The sequence below is a fragment of the Tachyglossus aculeatus genome, unplaced genomic scaffold (genome assembly GCF_015852505.1).
Source record: "Tachyglossus aculeatus isolate mTacAcu1 unplaced genomic scaffold, mTacAcu1.pri scaffold_75_arrow_ctg1, whole genome shotgun sequence".
Classification (NCBI taxonomy): Eukaryota; Metazoa; Chordata; class Mammalia; order Monotremata; family Tachyglossidae; genus Tachyglossus; species Tachyglossus aculeatus.
Window position 1 is genome coordinate 10,774 of NW_024045092.1, and position 22,720 is coordinate 33,493.

At 47.5% G+C, this 22,720-nt stretch overlaps 1 non-coding gene and 1 pseudogene across 1 annotated transcript; both read left to right on the forward strand.

Annotated features, from left to right (window-relative positions):
- Nucleotides 1-378: 378 nt before the first annotated feature.
- On the forward strand, nt 379-1,353 carry LOC119923964 (annotated as a pseudogene).
- An 11,233-nt stretch (nt 1,354-12,586) lies between these two features.
- LOC119924009 lies at nt 12,587-12,724 on the forward strand. Its single transcript, XR_005449023.1, has one exon. It is a non-coding gene; the product is annotated as a small nucleolar RNA SNORA7 (small nucleolar RNA).
- Nucleotides 12,725-22,720: the final 9,996 nt, after the last annotated feature.

Below are 22,720 nucleotides of genomic sequence, written 5' to 3' on the forward strand. Positions count from 1 at the left end.
AGAACAGACATTGAACCCTCAAATTATAAATAAGAAAACTGAGGCATAGAAAAGTAAAGTGAATTTCTGAAGGTCAAAGAGCAGGCATATGCCAGAGCTGAGGTTAGAAGCCAGATACTTTGAGTCCCAAGGCTGTGCTCTTTCCACTAGGCCATATTATTTCTACAGGACTGGAAACTTAGAGATTCCAATAAAATAGAAACTCACTGAAAGTAGGGCTCATATGCACTAATATTACTGAACTCCTGAAGTGCTCATATACAACTGATTGATTTACTCCTATTGAAATGAATGCCGATTCCTTCATCCATGCTATCGGTGTCTCTAAATTTAAGATTTCTCTTGTCCTGTGCAGGGAGACAACCTAATATCACAGAAATGGCCAACATCTCCACGGTGACCAAATTCCTCCTCCTGGGGTTCTCCGATGCCCGAGAGCTGCAGCTGGTCCACGCCATGCTGTTCCTCCTTGTCTATGTGGTGGCCTTGTTGGGGAATCTCCTCATTATCACTATCACAACCCTGGACCACCACCTTCACACGCCCATGTACTTCTTCCTTAAGAACTTGTCTTTCAATGACTTGTGTCTTATCTCCATCACCGTCCCCAAATTCATCGCCGTCTCCCTGACTAATAACAATTCCATTTCTTTCCTGGGCTGTGCTTCTCAGGTATTACTGGTCATCTGGTTTGCTAGTTCAGAGTTTTTTGTTCTCACGGTGATGTCATACGACCGCTATGCTGCCATCTGCCTCCCCCTACGCTATGAGCTCATCATGGATAGATGGGCCTGTGTGCAGATGGTGGTGTATCTTGGCTCGGCGGAAGTCTGTTTGGAGTCTTGTTTTCAGTTTCAACATTCTCCTTGCCCTTCTGTGGGTCCAACACTGTCCAGCAGTTCTTCTGTGATGTCCCCTCACTGCTGAAGATCTCCTGCTCCAAGGACCACGATGCTATTGTTGTGATCGTGGCTGTTGGAGTAGTCTTAGTTGTCGTCGGTTTCACTTCCATCATCATCTCCTATGTCCGCATCTTCTCAGCCACGCTGAGGACTCCATCCTCTGAGGGACGGAACAAGGCCTTTTCCACCTGTCTGCCCCACCTCACCGTTGTCACAGTTTTCCTCTTCACAGGGGTATTTGCCTATATCAAGCCTCCCTCAGACTCTTCCTCAGCCCCTGACCTTCCAATATCTTTGTTCTATGCCGTTCTATGCCATGGTGCCTCCTACCCTGAACCCTCTTATCTACAGCCTGGTAAACAGGGACATGAAGGCCGCCCTGGGGAGGACCCTAAAAGGGGGAAATGCCCGGTGGCTCCTGTGGGATAAGCTGTGTGTTTCCTTGTGCTGATGATCCCATCCCTCAACATGATACCTGCTCAAGGACTTATCCACATACAAGTCCAAAGAGATAGCCCTGAGAGTGAGGATTTCTCCAAGTCTCAGAGGGTAGTTTATGAATCTAGTGTGTGACTGACAATCCATTCATTCTTTGGGAGGCATCATGTACTAATGGAACGAACCTGTGACTGGGAGTGATGAGACTAAAGTACCAATCCCGACTCTGATGCTGAACAGCTGTGTGACCTTGAATCAGGGAATTAACATCTCTAGAATTCTCTGTAAAGTGGGAATTCGATACAGGCTCTGTGAGCTAGGGAATGTGTCTGATTTGATTATTTTGTTTTCACTCAAGCACTTGGAACAGTTTATTGGCACCTAAGATCTTAATAAAAACGTTATTAGTAATTATTATCATCATCATCATCAATCGTATTTATTGAGTGCTTACTATGTGCAGAGCACTGTACTAAGCGCTTGGGAAGTACAAATTGGCAACATATAGAGACAGTCCCTACCCAACAGTGGGCTCACACTCTAAAAGGGGGAGACAGAGAACAAAACCAAACATACTAACAAAATAAAATAAATAGAATAGATATGTACAAATGAAATAAATAAATAAATAGAGTAAAAAAAATATGTACAAACATATGTACATATATACAGGTGCTGTGGGGAAGGGAAGGAGGTAAGATGCGGGGGATGGAGAGGGGGACGAGGGATTGTGCTAATATGCACATTAAGATCACTCGGAGTGGGTATGAAAGTTGGAAAATGGGGGACAATATGGGAGAATGGAGACAGTATGGTTACAGCTCCATCTGTCTTATCAATTCATCCTCTTATCCCTCCATCCATCCTTCCATCAATCAATCAATCAATTATAATTGCCGATCACATTCTAGGTGCAAAGCACTGTAAAGGAGAGTAAAAAAAAATGCATTGTCCGTGCTATCTAGGAGACTACAATATAATGGGGGAGATAGATGCAGAATAAATTGCCTAGAATAGGAAGGAATGGAGGGAAAAATAGAAAAGGAGATAGATGTTTGCATCAAGACTTGTCTTATGCTGTTTAGTTGTCTCTGACCTATAGCGCTGCCATGGACATGTCTCTCCCAGAACGCCCCACCTCCATCTGCAATCGCTCTGGTAGCATATCCATAGAGTTTTCTTGGTAAAAATAAGGAGGTGGTTTACCACTGCCTCCTTCCATGCAGTAAACCTAACTCTACGCCCTCAACTCTCTCCCATGCTGCTGCTGCTCAGAACAGGTGAGTTTTGAGACTACAGTTTGTATAGTCACTATGAAGAGAGCTTCAAGCCGTGGGAGTGAGTGACTAAGTCCATAAGTGGTCCAAAATGCCAATTAGAGTTGGGAGGAATTGACTTAAAGAGATGAAAAATTGATCGGGGAAGGTATTCTCTAGGAGGTGGTGATTTCAGAAGGACTTTGAAGATGGGGAGAGTCGTGGTCTGATGGACTGGAAGGGTGAAGGAGTTCCAGTCAGGTGAAGTAGCATGAGGGACCGTCTCTATATGTTGCCAACTTGTACTTCCCAAGCGCTTAGTACAGTGCTCTGCACACAGTAAGCGCTCAATAAATATGATTGAATGAATGAATGAGCCAGGGATCGGAGGAGGCTCTGAGACCGACAGATTATTTCTTCATTTTCTTTGAGGGTCGTTGAGATACTTTGGAAAGGGACAGGGTCATTCACTGGAAGGAACTCAATTGTTTCCACAGCCCAGGTTAGTAAAGCATCCCAGTAGGAGGAGCTGTTCTTGATACTGAGTTCAAGGGAGGACAAAGCATAGCCTCTGTCCTATTCCTCCTTAAGCCCAATCGCCTCAATCTCAAAACCTCAGTCCTCTGCCCCGCCCCCACTCAGCCTGGGAGAGGACCTTAGGATGGATTCAGAGACATCTCTCCCTCTCTCTAGATTTGCAGTCAGAAAGTATCGAACAATAGAATTTTCCCCCTGGATGACTGAATGACAGACTGATAGTCTGAGGCTGTAAATGAGACAAAGCTGAATTCACCCACAGTTGATACAGATGGTTGGTAAACATCAGAAACTGTTGCAGTATTGGGTTGCAGATGCCTTTGTTTATATGGGAACGCCACGGTTCAGCGCCACTGCTATAGATTCAGAGATCGTACTCTCACCTCTATGGGGCCTCGGGGACATCATGAGCAAAGGGTTCTAGCATTGCCCAGGCCACAAGGTCACACTCGAGCCAGTCCTCCAGAGGCTCCCCATGGAGCAGAGGCTGCTTTATCTATGGGGTTGGGGGACCATCTGGAAAGCATCTCAGCACCCACGGGAGAGCAATGAGGGCCTGAGAGCACCACACTGTCCCTTCAAAGCCAGTTGCACCCAGGAACTGGAAGGGAGCGGGGATCATCCCAGCCCAGCAGAGGTCATTGCCCCCAAGTCCCACGCTGCCCTGGTGAGTGGGATCAGCGGGGTAGAGTGGCAGGTAAGGACCAGAATGAGAATTCGAGAGATGGTGGATTTTGAGAAGACTTTCATACACGGAGCCAAAGTTGGAGCTCACAGCAGGGCTGCATCCCCAGAGGGGCAGGCAGGCTGGCAGGAGGGCAAATGTCTGCCAGTACAGTGGCCCCGACCATCACACAATTCCCCTTTCTCACCCATCTCCATTCCCGCTACCATGACAAACACCAGCCTGGCTGGGACACTGCAGCACAGAGTCAGTATTATGCTGTGGTTGTTTTGGCCAGAAATGGGTCCCGGACATCAAAAATATTTCTGGTGGGGAAATGACAGACAGGGAAGATAAGTTTTGACTGGTTCTGGACAACGACTAGCCCTATCATCAAGTCCTCCATGCAGGAGTTCTTCCCAAATGTTGGGAGAGCACAATACAGGTAAGAGATGTAATTCCTGACCCCATGGATTTCCTGAGTGAAACCGATTAAAAAACAAATTACAGTTGGGGAGACAAAGAATTGAAGAATTGAAAAATGGGTATGTGGGTATAAGTGCTTAGATAAGAATGTAAGTCTCTAGGCAGGGACGTGCTTTGAGTGGTTGTGAATGTACAAGTTCAGAGGTGGTAGTTGGGCTGATAGGGTCTGGTGAGAAAAAACATTAACCTGGGAAGTTCACCTGAAGAATGTGGGCTTTCAGAAGGATTCAGCAGTTGGTGAGAGCTGTGGTCTGAATGAAATGAGAAGCAGAGTGGCTCATTGGAAAGAGCCCGGGCTGGGGATCCAGAGGTCATGGGTTCAAATCCTAGCTCCACCAATTGTCAGCTGTGTGACTTTGGGCAAGTCACTTCACTTCTCTGTGCCTCACTTCCCTCATCTGTAAAATGAGGATGAGGACTGTGAGCCCCCCTCGGGACAACCTGATCACCTTGTAACTCCCCAGCGCTTAGAACAGTGCTTGGCATATAGTAAGTGCTTAATAAATGCCATCATCATCATTATTATTATATGAAAAGAGGGGGAATTCCAGGCAGAAAGACACATCTGAAACCAAAGAGTCGAGAGAGGGACAGCGGGAAGGTCATTTTCCAAGGGCTGCAGCAGACTAAGTGAAGAGGGGAGGGAAGCAGAGAGGAGAGAGACAGTGGAGAACCCTGGAACCAATAGTCAGGAGCTGATTGGAGACAACCAAACTTCAGCGCTTAGAACAGTGCTTGGCACATAGTAAACGCTTAACAAATGCCAGCAGTATAATTATTATTCAATCTGTGATTCATTTTCCTCCTAATAGGGAGAGCCATAATCAGTCTACTTGTGTAAGAAGCTGTGTTTGTGCCCAGAGTGGTGTGGGGGTGGTGGTGAAGAAACCTAGTCTGGTGGTACTCTGGAGGGGAGGGGAGAAAGGAATCTTCTCCCATCACATCCAAAGAACGAAGTGTCTTTGGACCCAGGGAGAGGTAAATAGTAGTAGTAAAGGTTAGATGATTTATTGAGTGCCTACTTGAGGCAGTGCACTGCACTAGGTGCTTGAGAAGTTCTGAAAAATAAGTGAATTATCCCCTGCCCAAAAAGAGGCAAACATGAAAATACTTAAAAAAAAAAGCACTGAGTGGACACATGCACCTAACTGCTAAGGAGACTGTACACCACTTCATTCAGGAATGATATGAGTTAGGGTGATGAGAAAGCTTGTTAAAGGAAGTGGGATTGTAGCAGGGCTCCAAATAATGGGAGTGCTGTGGTCTATTTTACCATTGTTGTTTCTCTAGGAAACGTTTTATACAAAGTATAAAATTACACACTATACAGTTACCTCCTGGTGGGCAGGAAAATATATGTCAACTATGTTGGATTGAACTCTCCCAAGCACTTAGTATAGTGCTCTGCACACAGTGAGTACTCAATAAATACCATTGATTTATTGATTGATGTGTTCATGCCCCTACATGTATCAATACTATTGAACTGTAAAGGTGATTAATAAATACAACTGCTTTATTTATTTCAATGAGAATCAATCGTGCTTATTGATCACTTACAGTGTGCAGAGCGCTGTACTAAGTGAACAAGAGTGTACAATATGATACAATTGGTAGAAGTGATACTTGCCCAAAAGAAACTTACACTCTGGAGGGAATGTCAGTGTCTCTACACTGAAGTTCCCCTCTTTATTTCCAGGGAGTCAGCATCGTCTCCCAGAAATGACCAACATCACCACGGTGGCTGAATTCCTCCTCCAGGGGTTCTCTGACATCCGAGAGCTGTAGCTGGTTTATGCCACTCTGTTTCTCCTTGTCTACCTAGTGGCCCTTCTGGGGAATCTCCTCATCGTTGCTGTCACCACCCTCGACCAGCATCTCCACACCCCCATATACTTCTTTCTCAAGAACTTATCCTTCATAGACCTCTGCTACATTTCTACGACGGTCCCCAAATCCATTGTCAACTCCTTGACCAGTGACAGCTCCATCTCCTTTCTGGGTTGTGCCTCACAGCTCTTCGTAGTGGTCTTGTTTGCCGCTTCAGAGTTTTTTGTCCTAACCGCAATGTATTATGACCGCTATGCCGCTATCTGCTCCCCCCTGCGTTATGAGCTCATCATGAACAAAACAGTCTATATGTGCATGGTAGCAGCATTATGGCTCACTGGGGGTCTGTTTGGAGTCTTGCTTTCAGCCTCTACCTTCTCACTGACTTTTTGTGGGTCCACTACTGTAGAGCAGTTCTTCTGTGATGTCCCCCCTCTGCTGAAGATCTCCTGCTCTGAAGTCCACATTGCCATTGATGTGAGTGTGGCTGCTGGGTTTATCTTGTCTGCTGCCTGCTTCATTTACATCATCCTCTCCTACATCTTCATCTTCTCAGCCGTGCTGAGGATGCCGTCTTCTGAGGGCCGAACCAAAGCTTTCTCCACCTGCCTGCCCCATCTCACTGTCATCATCATTTTTCTCTTTACTGGAGCATTTGTCTATCTCAAACCTTCAGACTCACCCACGGCTCTGGATCTGCTGGTTTCCATGTTCTACACTGTGGTGCCCCCCACTGTGAACAGGGACCTGAAGGCTGCCCTGGGCAGGATCCTAAAGGGGACTTTACCCCAGTATCGATTCTGGGACAAAATGTCTCTGTCCATGTACCAATAATTCCCTGCCACCCCTTAAAAAAGGAATTGCCCTTAGGTATATCCAGATATATACCACTGAACCAGAGGCCCAAAGAACAAGTCTGGATATTCAGGATTTGTCAAGGTCTGGGAGGTTGGCTGATAAGACTAGGTCGTGAGTGAAAATGCATTTCCTAGGAGGCTTCATGGCTAAATGGCATGTGAATGGCATGTCACATGACCTGAGTTCTAATCCCAGCTCGGCCACTGGCCTGCTGTGTGACCTGTCGTTAGTGTCTTACCATTCCTGGACTCTCACTTCTTCTTACACTCTGAGCCCCTGTGGGACAGGAAACGTGTCTGATTGGATTGTAATTTAATATTTGGGCTACTAGCCCATTGTGGGCATGGATTGAATCTACCAACTCTGTTGTATTGTACTCTTCAAAGTGCTTACTACAATGTTCTGCACACAGTAAACATACAACAAATACCATCGAGCGATTGAATTATTTTGTTTCAGCTTCATCATGTGACAGATGTGGAAACAGAAATTGTTAACACCAAATAATAAAAATGATAATAATCATAATAATGGTGCTTGAAAGGGGACAGAGAAATTCACTGACGGAACGCTAGTTTCCAGAACCCAGGTTAGTAAATCATCACAACAGGAGGAGCCCTTTCCATCCTATTCTTCCTCAAGCCAGGAACTTCTCCTTCCCATCATCCCATTCTCAAAACCTCAGTCTCCTGCCTCACCCCACTCACCCTGGGGGAGAATCATAGGATGGATTCAGAGGAATGTCTTGCTCTGTCTAGCTTTGCAATCAGAAATCATTCAATTGACTGATTGAATATAAAGCTGATTGTCTAAAGTTGTATATGAGATGAAGCTGAAATCACCCACAATTGTTGTAGATTGTCAGTAACACTAGAAACTGTTGGGATGTTGGGATGCAGATGCTGATGTTTCCACGGGAACCCGGGGGTGCACCACCATTGCTGCAGCTTTAGGGGCTGGGCCTTTATCTACGCAGGACCTCAGGGACCTCACAGGCAGAGGCTTTTGGCATCAGCCAAGACACGAGGTCCCACCTGAGTTGATCCTTCTTGGGTTCCCTGTGAAGCAGTGGCTGCTTTATCTTTGGGGACAGGGGACTCTCTGGAGAACATCTCCCTGCCCAGAGGAGACCAGAGACGGGCTGAGGGTGCCATGCTGTCCCTTCCTTCATAGCCAGCTGCACCCGAGAACTGGAGTGGAGAGAGGACAATCCCACCCCAACAGAGGTCGGAGCCCTACAGTCTTGCGCTGCCCCAGTGAGTGTGACCGGAGGGTGTTGGAGGGAGAGGGAGAGACGATGATGGGGATGCAAGAGATGGAGCCATTTAGGGGAAATGCTCACAAATGGGTCCAGTGTCAGACTTTGGGTCATGGCTACATCCTCAGAGGGGCAGGTGGGCTATTAGGAGGGTAAGTATTTGACAGTGCCATGCCCCCAACCATCACTCATCTCCCCTTCCTCATCCACCTCCATCCAGCTAACATGTCCAACTGGGGCCCCACTGTACAGTGTAAGCATTATGCTGTGGTCACTTCGGCCAAGAGTGTGTCCTGAACGTCAAAAAATGTTGCTGGTGAGAAATGACAAGAAGGGAATGAGAGAGTGTGATTGGTTCTAGACCACGAGCATTATCTTGGCAACATTGCCAAGATCCGCCCTTTCCTCTCCATCCAAACTGCTGCCCTGCTCATTCAAGCTCTCATCCTATCCCGTCTGGACTACTGCACCAGCCTTCTCTCTGATCTCCCATCCTCGTGTCTCTCTCCACTTCAATCCATACTTCATGCTGCTGCCCGGATTATCTTTGTCCAGAAACGCTCTGGGCATATTACTCCCCTCCTCAAAAACCTCCAATGGCTACCGATCAATCTGCGCATCAGGCAGAAACTCCTCACCCTGGGCTTCAAGGCTCTCCATCACCTCGCCCCCTCCTACCTCACCTCCCTTCTCTCCTTCTACTGCCCAGCCCGCAACCTCCGCTCCTCCACCACTAATCTCCTCACTGTACCTCGTTCTCGCCTGTCCCGCCGTCGACCCCCGGCCCACGTCATCCCCCGGGCCTGGAATGCCCTCCCTCTGCCCCTCCGCCAAGCTAGCTCTCTTCCTCCCTTCAAGGCCCTGCTGAGAGCTCACCTCCTCCAGGAGGCCTTCCCAGACTGAGCCCCTTCCTTCCTCTCCCCCTCGTCCCCCGCTCCATCCCCCCATCTTACCTCCTTCCCTTCCCCACAGCACCTGTATATATGTATATATGGTTGTACGTATTTATTACTCCATTTATTTATTTATTTATTTTACTTGTACATTTCTATCCTATTTATTTTATTTTGTTGGTATGTTTGGTTCTGTTCTCTGTCTCCCCCTTTTAGACTGTGAGCCCACTGTTGGGTAGGGACTGTCTCTATGTGTTGCCAATTTGTACTTCCCAAGCGCTTAGTACAGTGCTCTGCACATAGTAAGCGCTCAATAAATACGATTGATTGATTGATTGATTGATTATCATCAACTCCTCCATGCTGGAATGTTGGGTAAACACAATGGAGGTAAGAGATTCAATCCCTTCCCTCCTGGACTTACCAATCGGCTGGCCTAGACTGATCCAAAAGAATTTACAGCTAGGGGGAAATAAGAATGGAAAGGTGGATGCACAGCTTAAGAAGTGCTTAGTAATGTGAACCTATTGGTAGGGAAGTGCAATGACCGGTTGTGAATGTGTAAATGCAGAGGTGATATCTGGCCTGATTCGGCATGGGGGGAAGAAACATCAATCTGGGCAAATTTGAAGGGAGAGTGAGATTCGGGAATAAAGAAGGGTCAAAGCCATGTGTTGGAGAAGGAAATGTCCTTTTTCATTCATTTATTCATTCATTCATTCATTCATTCATTCAGTTGTCTTTATTGAGCGCTTACTGTGTGCAAAGCAGTGTACTAAGTTCTTGGGAAGTACACATCGCCAACATATAGAGCGGGTCCCTACCCAAATATGGGCTCACAGACTAGAAGGGAGAGACAGACAAAACAAAACAAGTAGACAGGTGAAAATACCATCAGAATAAATAGAATCATAGCTATGTACACATCAATAATAAAATAAATAGAGTAATAAATACGTATAAACATGCACAAATGCTTCCAGGAAGGGAGGGGGATAGGGCAGGGGGAGGATGGGGGAGTGGGGAGAGGAGGAGAGGAAAAGGGAGATCTATTTCCAAGGGCTGCAGGGTAGTTGGTAAAGAGGGAAAGGGAAACACAGAGGAGAACACCGGTCAAAAGCCTTGAAGCTAGTGGCAAGAAATTGATTGGAGTCAACCAGACTTCAGTCTGTTTCATTTTCCTCTGAAAACCACAATCAGATTGGTTGTGTCGGCGGCTGTATGTGTATCCAAGGTGGGGCAGGGGAGGCAGTGAGCAAACCTTGGCTGGAAAAAGTCTGGAGGGGAGGAGGAGAAGGGAATCTTCTCCCATCACCTTCCAGGGAAAAAGTGAGTCTGGGCCCAAGGAGAGGCAAATAGTAGTGGTAATAGTAAGGGGACCTGGGTTCTAATCCTGACTCTGCCATTCAGTCTTTCATTCATTCTTTCAATTGTATTGATTGAGCACTTTCTGTGTGCAGAGCACTGTACTAAGCACTTGGAAAGTACAATTTGGCAACAGATCGGGACAATCCCTACCCAACAACCGGCTCGGGGACCTAGTTTCTAATCCTGGCTCTGCTTCTTGTCTGCTGTGTGATGTTGGGCAAGTCATTTTGCTTCTCTGTGTCTCGGATACTGCATCTGTACAATGGGCACTAAGAGTGAGTCTCACATGGTAGAAAGCCTTGAAGATAATTGTGAGGTATTTTTGTTTCATGTGAAAAGATACATGGTGCCAGTGAAGGGTTTGGAGGAGAGATGTTTTTGCACTTCTTCATCTTTTCTTAGGCTATCGTGTTGTCTCTGACCCGTAGTGAATGAATGGACACATCTCTCTTGGAACGCCCCATTCTCCAACTGCAAATGTTCTGGTAGATTATCCATAGAGTTTTCTCGGTAAAAGTACAGAAGTGGTTTACCATTGCCTTCCTCCCTGCAGTAAGCTTGAGTCTCCTCCTCAACTCTTTCCCATGACACTGCTGTCTGGTGGAGGTGAGTTTTGAATTGCAGCAGATTGCCTTCCACCCGCTAGCCACTGCCCAAGGTGGGAATGGAACAGGTATGCCTCTGCTTAACCGGCCATCTGGTAGCCAAGACTGGTAGAGTACTGGATACTCTCCAGGTACGATACTGATTTGGGTGAGTGATGTTTTAGCAAATAGTTAAATAAATAAATGAGTGGCTAAATAGGTGTGGGTTTGTGTGACTGTGTGTTTTTTATGTATAAGTAACCACAGTCAGTTGAAGCGTGTGTGTGTGTGTGTGTGTGTGTGTGTGTGTGTGTGTGTGTGTGTGTGTGTGTGTGTGTGTCTGAGCAGCTGGCTGGGGCCCTGCAGCCACAGCGTCAGCATTATGCTGTGGTCACATCAGCCAGAAGTGGATCCTGGATGTCAGAAAATGTTTCTGTTGGGAAATGATAGGGAGGGAACGAGAGAGTGTGATTGATTCTAGACCACCAGCACTATCATCAACTCCTCCATACAGAAATGTCAGGTGAACACAATGGAGGTAAGAGATTCATTCCCTTCCCCACCTTGGACTTACCAGTCTGCTGGGCTAGACTGAGGCAAACTAATTTACAGCTGGGGGAAATACGCATGAAAATGTGAATGCACAGCTTAATTACCTCTTCCATAGTAATGTGAATCTATCCGTAGGGAAGAGGTATGAGCAGTTGTTAAAGTGTAAATGCAGAAGTGGCATCTGGGCTGATTCAGCATGGGGAGAAGAAATATTAATCTGGGAAAGTTTGAAGGGAGAGGGAGATTTGGGCAGAAGGAAGGATCTGAGCCATTTCTTGGAGAAGGGAATGTCCTTGGAGAGGCAGAGGGAGCAGATCAGTTTCCAAACGCTGGAGGGGAGTTGGTGAAGAGGGAAGGCAAACACAGAGAAGAACATGGGTCAAAAGCCTTGAGGCTAATGACAAGGAGTTGATTGGAGTCCACCAAACCTCAATCGGATTTATTTTCCTCTGAGAACCGCAATCTGATTTGTTGTGTCGGCAGCTGTGTGTGTATCCAAAGTGGGGCCGGGGAGACAGTGAACAAACCTTGGCTGGCAGACGTGTGGAGGGGAGGAGGAGAAGGGAATCTTCTCCCATCACCTCCCAGGGAAAAAGGGCGTCTGGGCCCAGGGAGAGGCAAAGAGTAGTGGTAGTAGTAAGAGGACCTGGGTTCAAATCCTGACTCTGCTACTAATTCATTCATTCATTCAATCATATTTATTGAGCACTTACCATGTGCCGAGAACTGCACTGAATACTTGGCAAGTACAGTTCGGCAACAGAGACAATCCCTATTCAACCATTAGCTCGGGGACCTGGGCTCTAATCCTAGCTCTGCCCCTTGGCTGCTGGGTGACGTCGGGCAAGGCACTTTGCTTCTCTGTGCCTCAAATACCGCATCTGTAAAATGGGAATTGACGGAGCCCTAGGTGCTCAGTAAATACCATTGTTTGATTAATTGATGGGTACATACCCCTGCCCCCACTCAGGATCACACCTGGAGAGTTGCCAGTACTCTACCAGTCTCAGCCAAGGGAGGGAGAGTCAAACAGAGGGATACGCATTCCATTCCTAGCTTAGGCAGTGGCTAGCGAGTGGAAGACAATCTGTTGCATGTCAAAATGCACCTGTCCTGGGCAGCAGTGGCAGGGGAGAGAGTCGAGGGTGGAGAATCAGGTTTACTGGGTGGAAGAAGGCAATGGTAAACCACTTCTCCACTTTTACCAAGAAAAGTCTATGGATCCACTACCAGAATGCTTGGAAATGGAGGTGGGGCATTCTGGGAGAGATGCATCCATAGAGTCGCTATGGGTTGGAGGTGAATCGGCATCATAAGTCAAGACATGCCAGACCACTGCACATATCAATACTATTGACCACTACAGGTGAAAAAAAAAAAACAACAGATTAATTTAATAATGATGATGATGGTATTTGTTAAGCGCTCACTATGTGTGAAGCACGGTTCTAAGTGCTGGCAAACTCCAAAAGGAATTAGTGTTGATTACTTCATCGATGCTATCATTCCATTGTATTTATTAAGCATTTATGGTATGCAGAGTCTACCCACCAGACTGTTACCTCCTGGTGGGCAGGAACATGTCCGCCAACTCCGTTGGATTGAACTATCCCAAGCACTTAGTACAGTGCTCTGCACACAGTGAGTATTCAGTAAATACCATTGTGCTATTGATTGCTGTGTTCATACCCCTACATAATAATAATGATGGTATTTGTTAAGCGCTTACTGTGTGCAAAGCACTGTTCTAAGCACTGGGAGGTTACAAGGTGATCAGGTTGTCCCACGGGGGGGCTCACAGCTTTTAATCCCCATTTTCCAGATGAGGTAACTGAGGCCCAGAGAAGTGACTTGCCCAAAGTCCCACAGCTGACAACCGGTGGAGCCGGGATTTGAACCCATGACCTCTGACTCCAAAGCCTGTGCTCTTTCCACTGAACCACACTGCTTCTCTAATTCTGGTTATCACACCTCCTGCACAGTAAGCGCTTAGGGACCCCCCAACGGTTACTGTGTGGATGCCCATTTCTGGTTATTACACCTCCTCCAGAGTATGCACTTAAGAAGGACTCCCCCCCCCGCCCAACGGTTATTGTGAGAACACCCATTTCTGGTTAGCCCCCTCCAGCACAAAAAGCGCTTAAGAAGGACCCCCAAACGCTTACTGTGAGGATGCCCATTTCTGGTTATCACACGTACCGCACAGTAAGCTATTGAACTCTATAGCTGATCAATGAATACAACTGCTTTATTTAATAAAATGGGAATCAATCATATTTATTGATCACTTACAGTGTGTAGAGCACTGTACTAAGTGCTTGAGAAAGTACAATATGACATTATTTGTAGAAGTGTTACCTGCCCAAAAGGAACTTACAGTCTGAAGGGAATGCCAGTGATTCTAAATTGAAGTTCCTCTCTTCCTTTCCAGGGAGTCGGCATCATCTCCCAGAAATGACCAAAATCTCCACCGTGACTGAGTTCCTCCTCCAGGGGCTCTCTGACATCCGGGAGCTGCAGTTGCTCCATGCCACGCTGTTCCTCCTTGTCTACCTAGTGGCCCTTCTGGGGAATCTCCTCATTGTTTCCGTCACCACTCTCGACCAGCATCTCCACGCCCCTATGTACTTCTTTCTCAAGAACTTGTCCTTCATAGACCTCTGCTACATTTCTACAACGGTCCCCAAATCCATCGTCAACTCCTTGACCAGTGACAGCTCCATCTCCTTTTTGGGTTGTGTCTCACAGCTCTTCCTACTGGTCTTGTTTGCCGCTTTAGAGTTTTTTCTCCTCACTGCAATGTCTTATGACCGCTATGCCTCCATCTGCTCCCTGCTGCAGTATGAGCTCATCATCAACAAAACAGCCTGTGTGTGCATACTAGCAGCATCATGGCTCAGTGGGGGTCTGTTTGGAATCTTGTTTTCAGCTTCTACCTTCTCCCTGACATTTTGTGGGTCCAATGCTGTTCAGCAGTTCTTCTGTGATGTCCCCCCTCTGCTGAAGATCTCCTGTTCTGAAGTCCACATTGCCACTGACGTGAGTGTGGCCGCTGGGTCAGTCTTAGATGCCATCTGCTTCATTTACATTATCCACTCCTACGTCTTCATCTTCTCAGCCGTGCTGAGGATGCCGTCCTCCGAGGGCCGAACCAAAGCCTTCTCCACCTGCCTGCCCCGTCTCACTGTCATCACCATTTTTCTCTTTACCACAGCATTTTCCTACCTCAAACCAACTTCAGACGCGCCGTCGGCTCTGGATCTGATAGTTTCCATGTTCTTCACTGTGGTGCCCCCCACTGTGAACCCCCTTATCTACAGCCTGAGGAACAGGGAGCTGAAGGCTGCCCTGGGCAGGATCCTAAAGGGGACACTCCCCCATCATTCATGCTGTGACAAAATGTCTGTGTCCAGGTACCAATAATCCCCTACCACTCCTTAAAAGAGGAATTGCCCTTGGACTTAACGATATATGCCACTGGCCCAGAGGCCCAAAGATCAAGTTGGGATGCCTAGTACAGTGCTCTGCACACAGTAAGTGCTCAATAAATACGATTGAATGAATATTCAGAATTTGTCAAGGTCTGTGATGTTGGCTGATAAGACTAGGTCTTATCTTGTGAGGAGACAGAGACATTCACTGATGGAACTCTAGTTTCCAGAATGCAGGTTAGTAAATCATCACAACAGGAGGAGCCATTTCGATATAATTCTTCCTTAAGCCAGGAATTTCTTCTTCCCATCACCCCATTCTCAAAGCCTCAGTCCCATCCCACTCAGCGATGAAGCTGAAACCACCCACAGTTGATGTAGATTGTCAGTAATATTAGAAACAGTTGGGATGTTGAGATGCAGATGATGTTGTTTCCATGGGAACCTTGGGGTGCAGCACCATTGCTGCAGCTCTAGGGACTGGGCCTTTATCTCTGCAGGACCTCAGGGACCTCACAGGCAGAGGTTTTTGGCATCGGCCAGCACACAAGGTCCCAGCTGAGTTGATCCTCCAGTGGTTCCCCACGGAGCAGTGAATGCTTTATCTTTGGGTACCGGGGACTCGCTGGAGATCATCTCTCTGCCCACCGGAGATCAGAGAGGGGCTGGGGGTGTCATGCTGTTTCTTTCTTCATAGCCAGCTGCACCCAAGATCTGGAGTGGAGAGAAGACCATCACAACCCTGCAGAGATCAGAGTCTTCTAGCCCTATGCTGCCCCAGTGAGTGTGACTGGGTGGTGGTGGAGGGGCAGGGAGAGACCATAATGGGGATGCAAGAAATGGAGCCATTCTGGACAAGTGCTCACTTGCTGGACCAATGTTGGACTTTGGGGCAAGGTCTCATCCCCAGAGGGGCAGGTGGGCTTTCAGGAGGGTAGGCATTTGACAGTGCAGTGGCCCCAACCATCACTCATCTCACCTTCCTCATCTACCTCCATCCAGCTAACATGGAAGTGGCTTCCCTGGCTGGGGCCCTGCAGCACAGCGGCAGCACATCATGCTGTGGTCACATTGGACAGAAGTGGGTCCTGGATGTCAGAAAATGTTTCTGGTGGGAAGTGAAAGGGAAGGAATGAGAGAGTGTGATTGGTTCTAGACCACGAGCACTATCATCAACTCCTCCATACAGAAATGTCAGGTGAACACAATGGTGATAAGAGATTCAATCCCTTCCCTCTTGGACTTACCAGTCTGCTGGGCTAGACTGATTCAAAATTATTAGCAGCTAGGGGGAAATAAGAATGGAAAGGTGGAGGCACAGCTCAATAACTGCTTACATAGTAATGTAAATCTATAGGCAGATGAGAGCTATGAGCAGTTGTGAATGTGTAAATGCAGATGAGTTACCTGGGCTGATTCAGCATGGGGAGAAGAAACATCAGTCTGGGAAAATTTGAAGGGAGAGGGAGATTCGGATAGAAAGAAGGATCTAAGCCATGTTTTGGTGAAGGGAATGTCCTTGAAGATGTAGAGGGAGAAGATCTATTTCCAACGGCTGGTGGGTAGTTGGTGAAGATGGAAGGGAAACATGGAGAACACTGGTAAAAAGCCTTGACGCTAATGGCAAGGAGTTGATTGGAGTCAACCAAACCTCAGTCGGACTTATTTTCCTCTGAGAAGTGCAATCGGATTTGTTGTGTCGGCGGCTATGCGTGTGACCAGCTTGGGGCAGAGGAGGCATTGAACAAACCTTGGCTGATGGTGCTCTGGAGGGGAGGAGGAGAAGGGAATCTTCTCCCATCACCTTCCAGGGAAAAAGTGTGTCTGGGCCCAGTGAGAGGCAAATAGTAGTGGTAGTAATAATAATAATGATGATGGCATTTGTTAAGTGATTACCAGGTGCGAAGCACTGTTCTAAGCACTGGGGGGATATAATGTGATCAAGTTGTCCCACCTGGAGCTCACAGTCTTAATCGCTATTATAGAGATGAGGTACCTGAGGCACAGAGAAGTTAAGTGAATTCCCCAAAGTCACACAGCTGACAGGCAGAGGCGGGATTAGAACCCATGACCCGTGCTCTTTCCACTGAGTGAAACTGCTTCTCTAGTAGTAAGGGGACCTGGGTTCTAATCTTAACTCTGCCATTCATTTGTTCATTCAATCATATTTATTGAGCACTTACTGTGTACAGAGCACTGTACAAAGTGCTTGGAAAGTACAATTTGGCAACAGATAGAGACACTCCCTAACTAACAACGAGCTCGGGGACCTGGGTTCTAATCCCGACTCTGCCCCTTGTCTGCTGGGTGATGTTGGGCAAGGTACTCTGCTTCTCTGTGCCTCAGATACCACATCTATAAAATGGGAATTAAGACTGAGCCCTATATGAGATAGGGACTGTGTCTACCCAGTTATCTTGTATCTTCCCCAGTGCTTAGTACAGTGCCTGGCACCTAGTAAGAATTTAGCAAATGCCATTTTTTTAAAGCATTTATTGAACACCCACTTGATGAAGTGTCTTCGACTAGGTGTTGGCAAAGTTTGAAAGCAAGTGACCCATTCCTTGTCTACAAGGAGATGAAAATAAAAATACTTACAGCACTGAGAGGACATATGCAGATGAGTGTAAGGAGGATGCAAGTCACTTCATTCATGCCAGACTTTCCTGAAGAAATGATATGGGTTAGGGTGCTCGGATATTAAATGGGGGAAACTGGTTAGGAGAGGTGAGATGGAGCGGGACTCTGAATGTGGGTAAAGCTGTGGTCTGTCTGATATGGAAAGGAGGAAGGAAGTCACCTGGGTAAGTCCCTTCGATTCTCTGTGCTTCAGTTATCTCATCTGTAAAATGGGGATTAAGACCGTGAGCCCCGTGTGGAGTATGGACTGTGTCCAACCTGATCAGCTTGTCTCTACCCCAGTGACTAGTACAGTGCCTGGTACATAGTAAGTTCTTACCGAATACCATAATAATTAATAATAATAATAATAATAATAATAGCATTTATTAAGTGCTTACTATGTGCAAAGCACTGTTCTAAGCACTGGGGAGGTTACAAGGTGATCAGGTTGTCCCACAGGGAGCTCACAGTCTTAATCCCCATTTTACAGATGAGGTAACTGAGGTCCAGACCAGGACATCCAGATGGAGATGTCCTGAAGGCAGGAGGAGATGCGAGCCTGGAGGGAGGGGAGAGAGCAGGGGCAGAGATGTATATCTGGGTGTCATCAGCGTAGAGATCATAGCTGAAACCGTGGGAGCCAATGAGGTCACCAAGGGAGTTAGTGTAGATCGAGAACAGAAGGGAACCAAGAACTGAACCTTGAGGAACCCCCACAGTAAGGGGATGGGACGGGGAGGAGGAGCCTGCAAAAGAGACTGAGAATGAATGACCGGAGAGATGAGGAGAACCAGGAGAGGATGGAGCCTGTGAAGCCAAGGTTGGATAGTGTGTTGAGGAGAAGGGGGTGGTCCACAGTGTCTAAGGCAGCTGAGAGGTCGAGGAGGATTAGGATAGAGTATGAGCCGTTGGATTTGGCAAGCAGAAGGTCATTGGTGACCTTTGAGAGGGCAGTTTCCGTGGAATGTAGGGGACGGAAGCCAGACTGGAGGGGGTCGAGGAGAGAGTCGGTGTTGAGGAATTCGAGGCAGCACGTGTAGACGACTACAAGGAGTTCAAGGAGTTTGGAAAGGAATGGTAGGAGGGAGATGGGGCGATAACTAGAAGGTGAGGTGGGGTCAAGAGAGGTTTTTTTTAGGATGGGAGAGACATGGGCATGTTTGAAGGCAGAGGGGAAGGAACCACTGGAGAGTGATTAGTTGAAGATGGAAGTTAAGGAGGGGAGAAGGGACAGAGCGAGAGATTTCATGAGATGAGAGGGAATGGGGTCAGAAGCACAGGTGACTGGGGTAGCACTTTAGAGGAGGGAGGAGAGCTCCTCTGAGGATACTGCTGGGAAGGATGGGAGAGTAGCAGAGAGTGTTGAGAGCCGGGGGGTTGGAGAATTGGGGGAAGTGACTCTGGGGAAGTCAGACCCGATGGATTGAATTTTATTAATGAAGTAGGAAGCCAGATCGTTGGGGGTGAGGGAAGGAGGAGGGGGAGGAACCGGGAGCCTGATAAGGGAGTTGAACATACGGAAGAGCTGACGGGATGATGGGCATGGATGTCAATAAGGGAGGAGAAATAGTTTTGTCTGGCAGAGGAGAGGGCTGAGTTAAGGCAGGAAAGGATAAACTTGAAGTGAACGAGGTTGGTATGGTGTTTAGACTTTCGCCAGCAGCGTTCGGCAGCTCAAGAATAAGAGCGAATTAGGCAGACAGTGGCAGTGATCCAGGGCTGTGGGTGGAGGAATTGCCCTCAGACATATCCAAATATATCACTGATGCAGAGTCCCAAACAAGAATTCTGGATATTCAGGATTGGTCGACGTCTGGGAGGTTGGCTGATAAGACTAGGTCATGAGTGGCAATGCATTCCCTAGGAGGCCTCATGGCTCAGCGGCATGTGAATGGGTGTCACATGTCCCGAGTTCTAATCCCAGCTCAGCCACCGGGCGGCTGTGTGACCTGGCATTAGTGTCTTACCCTTCCTGAGATCTTACTTCCTCTTACACTCAGAGCTCTTGTGGGACAGGAAACATGCCCGTTTGGATTGTAATTTCATCTTTGGGCTGTAAGCTCACTGTGGTCACGGACTGTATCTACCAACTCCATTGTATTGTACTCTTCAAAGCGCTTAATACAGTGTAATGCACACAGTAAACACTCAACAAATACCATCAACAGATTGAATTACTTATCATCATGTGGCACAGACTTTGACACAGAAATTAACACCGAATAATAAAACTAATAATAATAACAGTGTTTGAAGAGAGATAGAGACATTCACTGATGGAACTCCATTCATTCAATCGTATATATTGAGTGCTTACTGTGTGCAGGGCACTGGACTAATCACTTGGGGAGCACAAGTCGGCAACAGATAGAGACGGTCCCTACCCAACAACGGGCTCACTGTCTAGAAGGGGGACACAGACAACAAAATAAAACATGTAGACAGGTGTCAAAACTGTCAGAATAAATAGAATTATAGTTATATGCACATCATTAAAAATAGAGTAGTAAATATGTACAAGTAAAATGAATAGAGTAATAAATCTATGCAAATAAACACAAGTGCTGTGGGGAGGGGAAGGAGGTAGAGCAAAGGGAGGGGGATGGGGAGGAGGAGAGGAAAAAGGGGGCACAGTCTGGGAAAGCCTCCTGGAGGAGGTGAGCTCTCAGTAGGGCTTTGAAGGGAGGAAGAGAGCTAGTTTGGAGGATGTGTGGAGGGAGGGCATTCCAGGCCAGGGGAAGGATGTTTGTCGGGGGTCGACGGAGGGGCAGGTGAGAACGAGGCACAGTGAGGAGGGTAGCGGCAGCAGAGGAGCGGAGGGTACAGGCTGGGCTGTAGAAGGTGAGAAGGGAGGTGAGGTGGTAGGGGGCGAGGTGATGGAGAGCCTTGAAGCCGAGAGTGAGGAGTTTTTGCGTGATTCATAGGTTGACGGGCAACCACTGGAGATTTTTGAGGAGCGGAGTGACATGCCCAGAGCGTTTCTGTACAGAGAAAATCCAGGCAGCAGAGTGAAGTATAGACTGAACCGGGGAGAAACAGGAGGATGGGAGATCAGAGAGAAGGCTGGTGCAGTAATCCAGTTAGGATAGGATGAGAGATTGAACCAGCAAGGTAGCGGTTTGGAACTCTAGTTTCCAGAACCTAGGTTAGTAAATCATCACAACAGGAGGAGCCATTTCCATCTTATTCTTCCTCAAGTCAGGAATTTCTCCTTCCCATCACCTCATTCGCAAAACCTCAGTCCCTTGCCCCACCCCACGCAGCCTGGGGGAGGATCATAGGATGGACTCAGAGGAATCTCTTGCTCTCTGGGGCTTTGAAATCAGAAGGTGTCAGAAAATGAAACCTATCAATTGACTGACTGAATGAGAAGCTGATTGTCGAAGGTGGTATATGAGATGAAGCTGAAACCACCCACAGTTGATGTAGATTTTCAGTAACATTAGAAACCGGTGGGATGTTGGGATGCAGATGCTGTTGTTTCCATGAGAACCCTGGGGTGCAGCACCATTGCTGCAGCTTTAGGGACTGGGCCTTTATCTCTGCAGGACCTCAGGGACCTCACAGGCAGAGGATTTTGGCATGGGCCGGGACACGAGGTCCCACCTGAGTTGATCCTCCAGGGGCTCCCCATGGAAGGGTGGCTGCTTTATCTTTGGAGTTGGGAGACTCTCTGAAGAACATCTTCCTGCCCACAGGAGATGAGAGAGGCCGAGGGTCCTATGCTGTCCCTTCCTTCATAGCCAGCTGCACCCTAGAACTGGAGTGGAGAGAGGACCATCTCAAACTAGCAGAGGTCAGTGCCGTACAGCCTTACGCTGCCCCAGTGAGTCTGACCCGGGGGGGTGCTGGAGTGGGAGGGAGAGACCGTGATGGGGATGCAACAGATGGAGCCATTCAGGGGAAGTGCTCACACATGGGGCCAGTGTCCGACTTTGGATCAGGGCTACATCCTCAGAGGGTCAGGTGATCTTTGAGGAGGGTACGTATTTAACAGTGCAGTGGCTGCAACCATCACTTATCTCCCCTACCTCATCCACCTCCATCCAGCTAGCATGCCTGGATGGTAGAAGTAAGGGGACCTGGGTTCTAATCCTGACTGCCATTCATTCATTCATTCATTCATTCACTCGTATTGATTGAGCACTTACTGTGTGCAGAGCACTGTACTAAGTGCTTGGAAAGTACAATTTGGCAACAGATAGGGACACTCCCTACCCAACAACCGGCTCGGGGACCTAGATTCTAATCCTGGCTCTGCCCCTTGTCTGCTGTGTGACGTCAGGCAAGTCACTTTGCTTCTCTGTGGCTTAAACACCGCATTTGTAAAATGGGAATTAAGAGTGAGTCTAACATGGTAGAAAGCCTTGAAGATAATTGTGAGGTATTTTTGTTTCATGTGAAAAGATACATGGTGCCAGTGAAGGGTTTGAAGGAGAGGTGTTTGAACTCTTCTTTGCCTTTTGTTATGCTATCGTGTCCTCTCTGGCCCATAGCGAATGAATGGACATATCTCTCCAGGAATGCCCCATTCTCCAACTGCAAATGTTCTGGTAGTTCTTCCATACAGAGGCAGTGTGGCTCAGTGGAAAGAAGAGTACGGGCTTTGGAGTCAGAGGTCATGGGTTTGAAACCCGATCCCACCACATGTCTGCTGTGTAACCTGGGGCAAATCACTTAAATTTTCTGAGCCTCAGTTACCACATCTGTAAAATGGGGTTAAAGCTGTGAGCCCCACGTGGAACAACTTGATCACCTTGCATCCTCCCAGCACTTAGAACAGTGCTCTGCATATAGTAAGTGCTTAACAAATGCCATCATTACTATAGAGTTTTCTTGGTAAAAATACAGAAATGGTTTACCATTGCCATCTTCCCTGCAGTAAACTTGAGTCTCCTCCTCGACTCTCTCCCATGACACTGCTGCCCAGCATGGGGGAGTTTTGAATTGCAGCAGATTGCCTTCCAGCCGCTAGCCACTGTCCAAGCTGGGAATGGAACGGGTATGCCTCTACTTAATTGTCCGTCTGGTAGCCGAGACT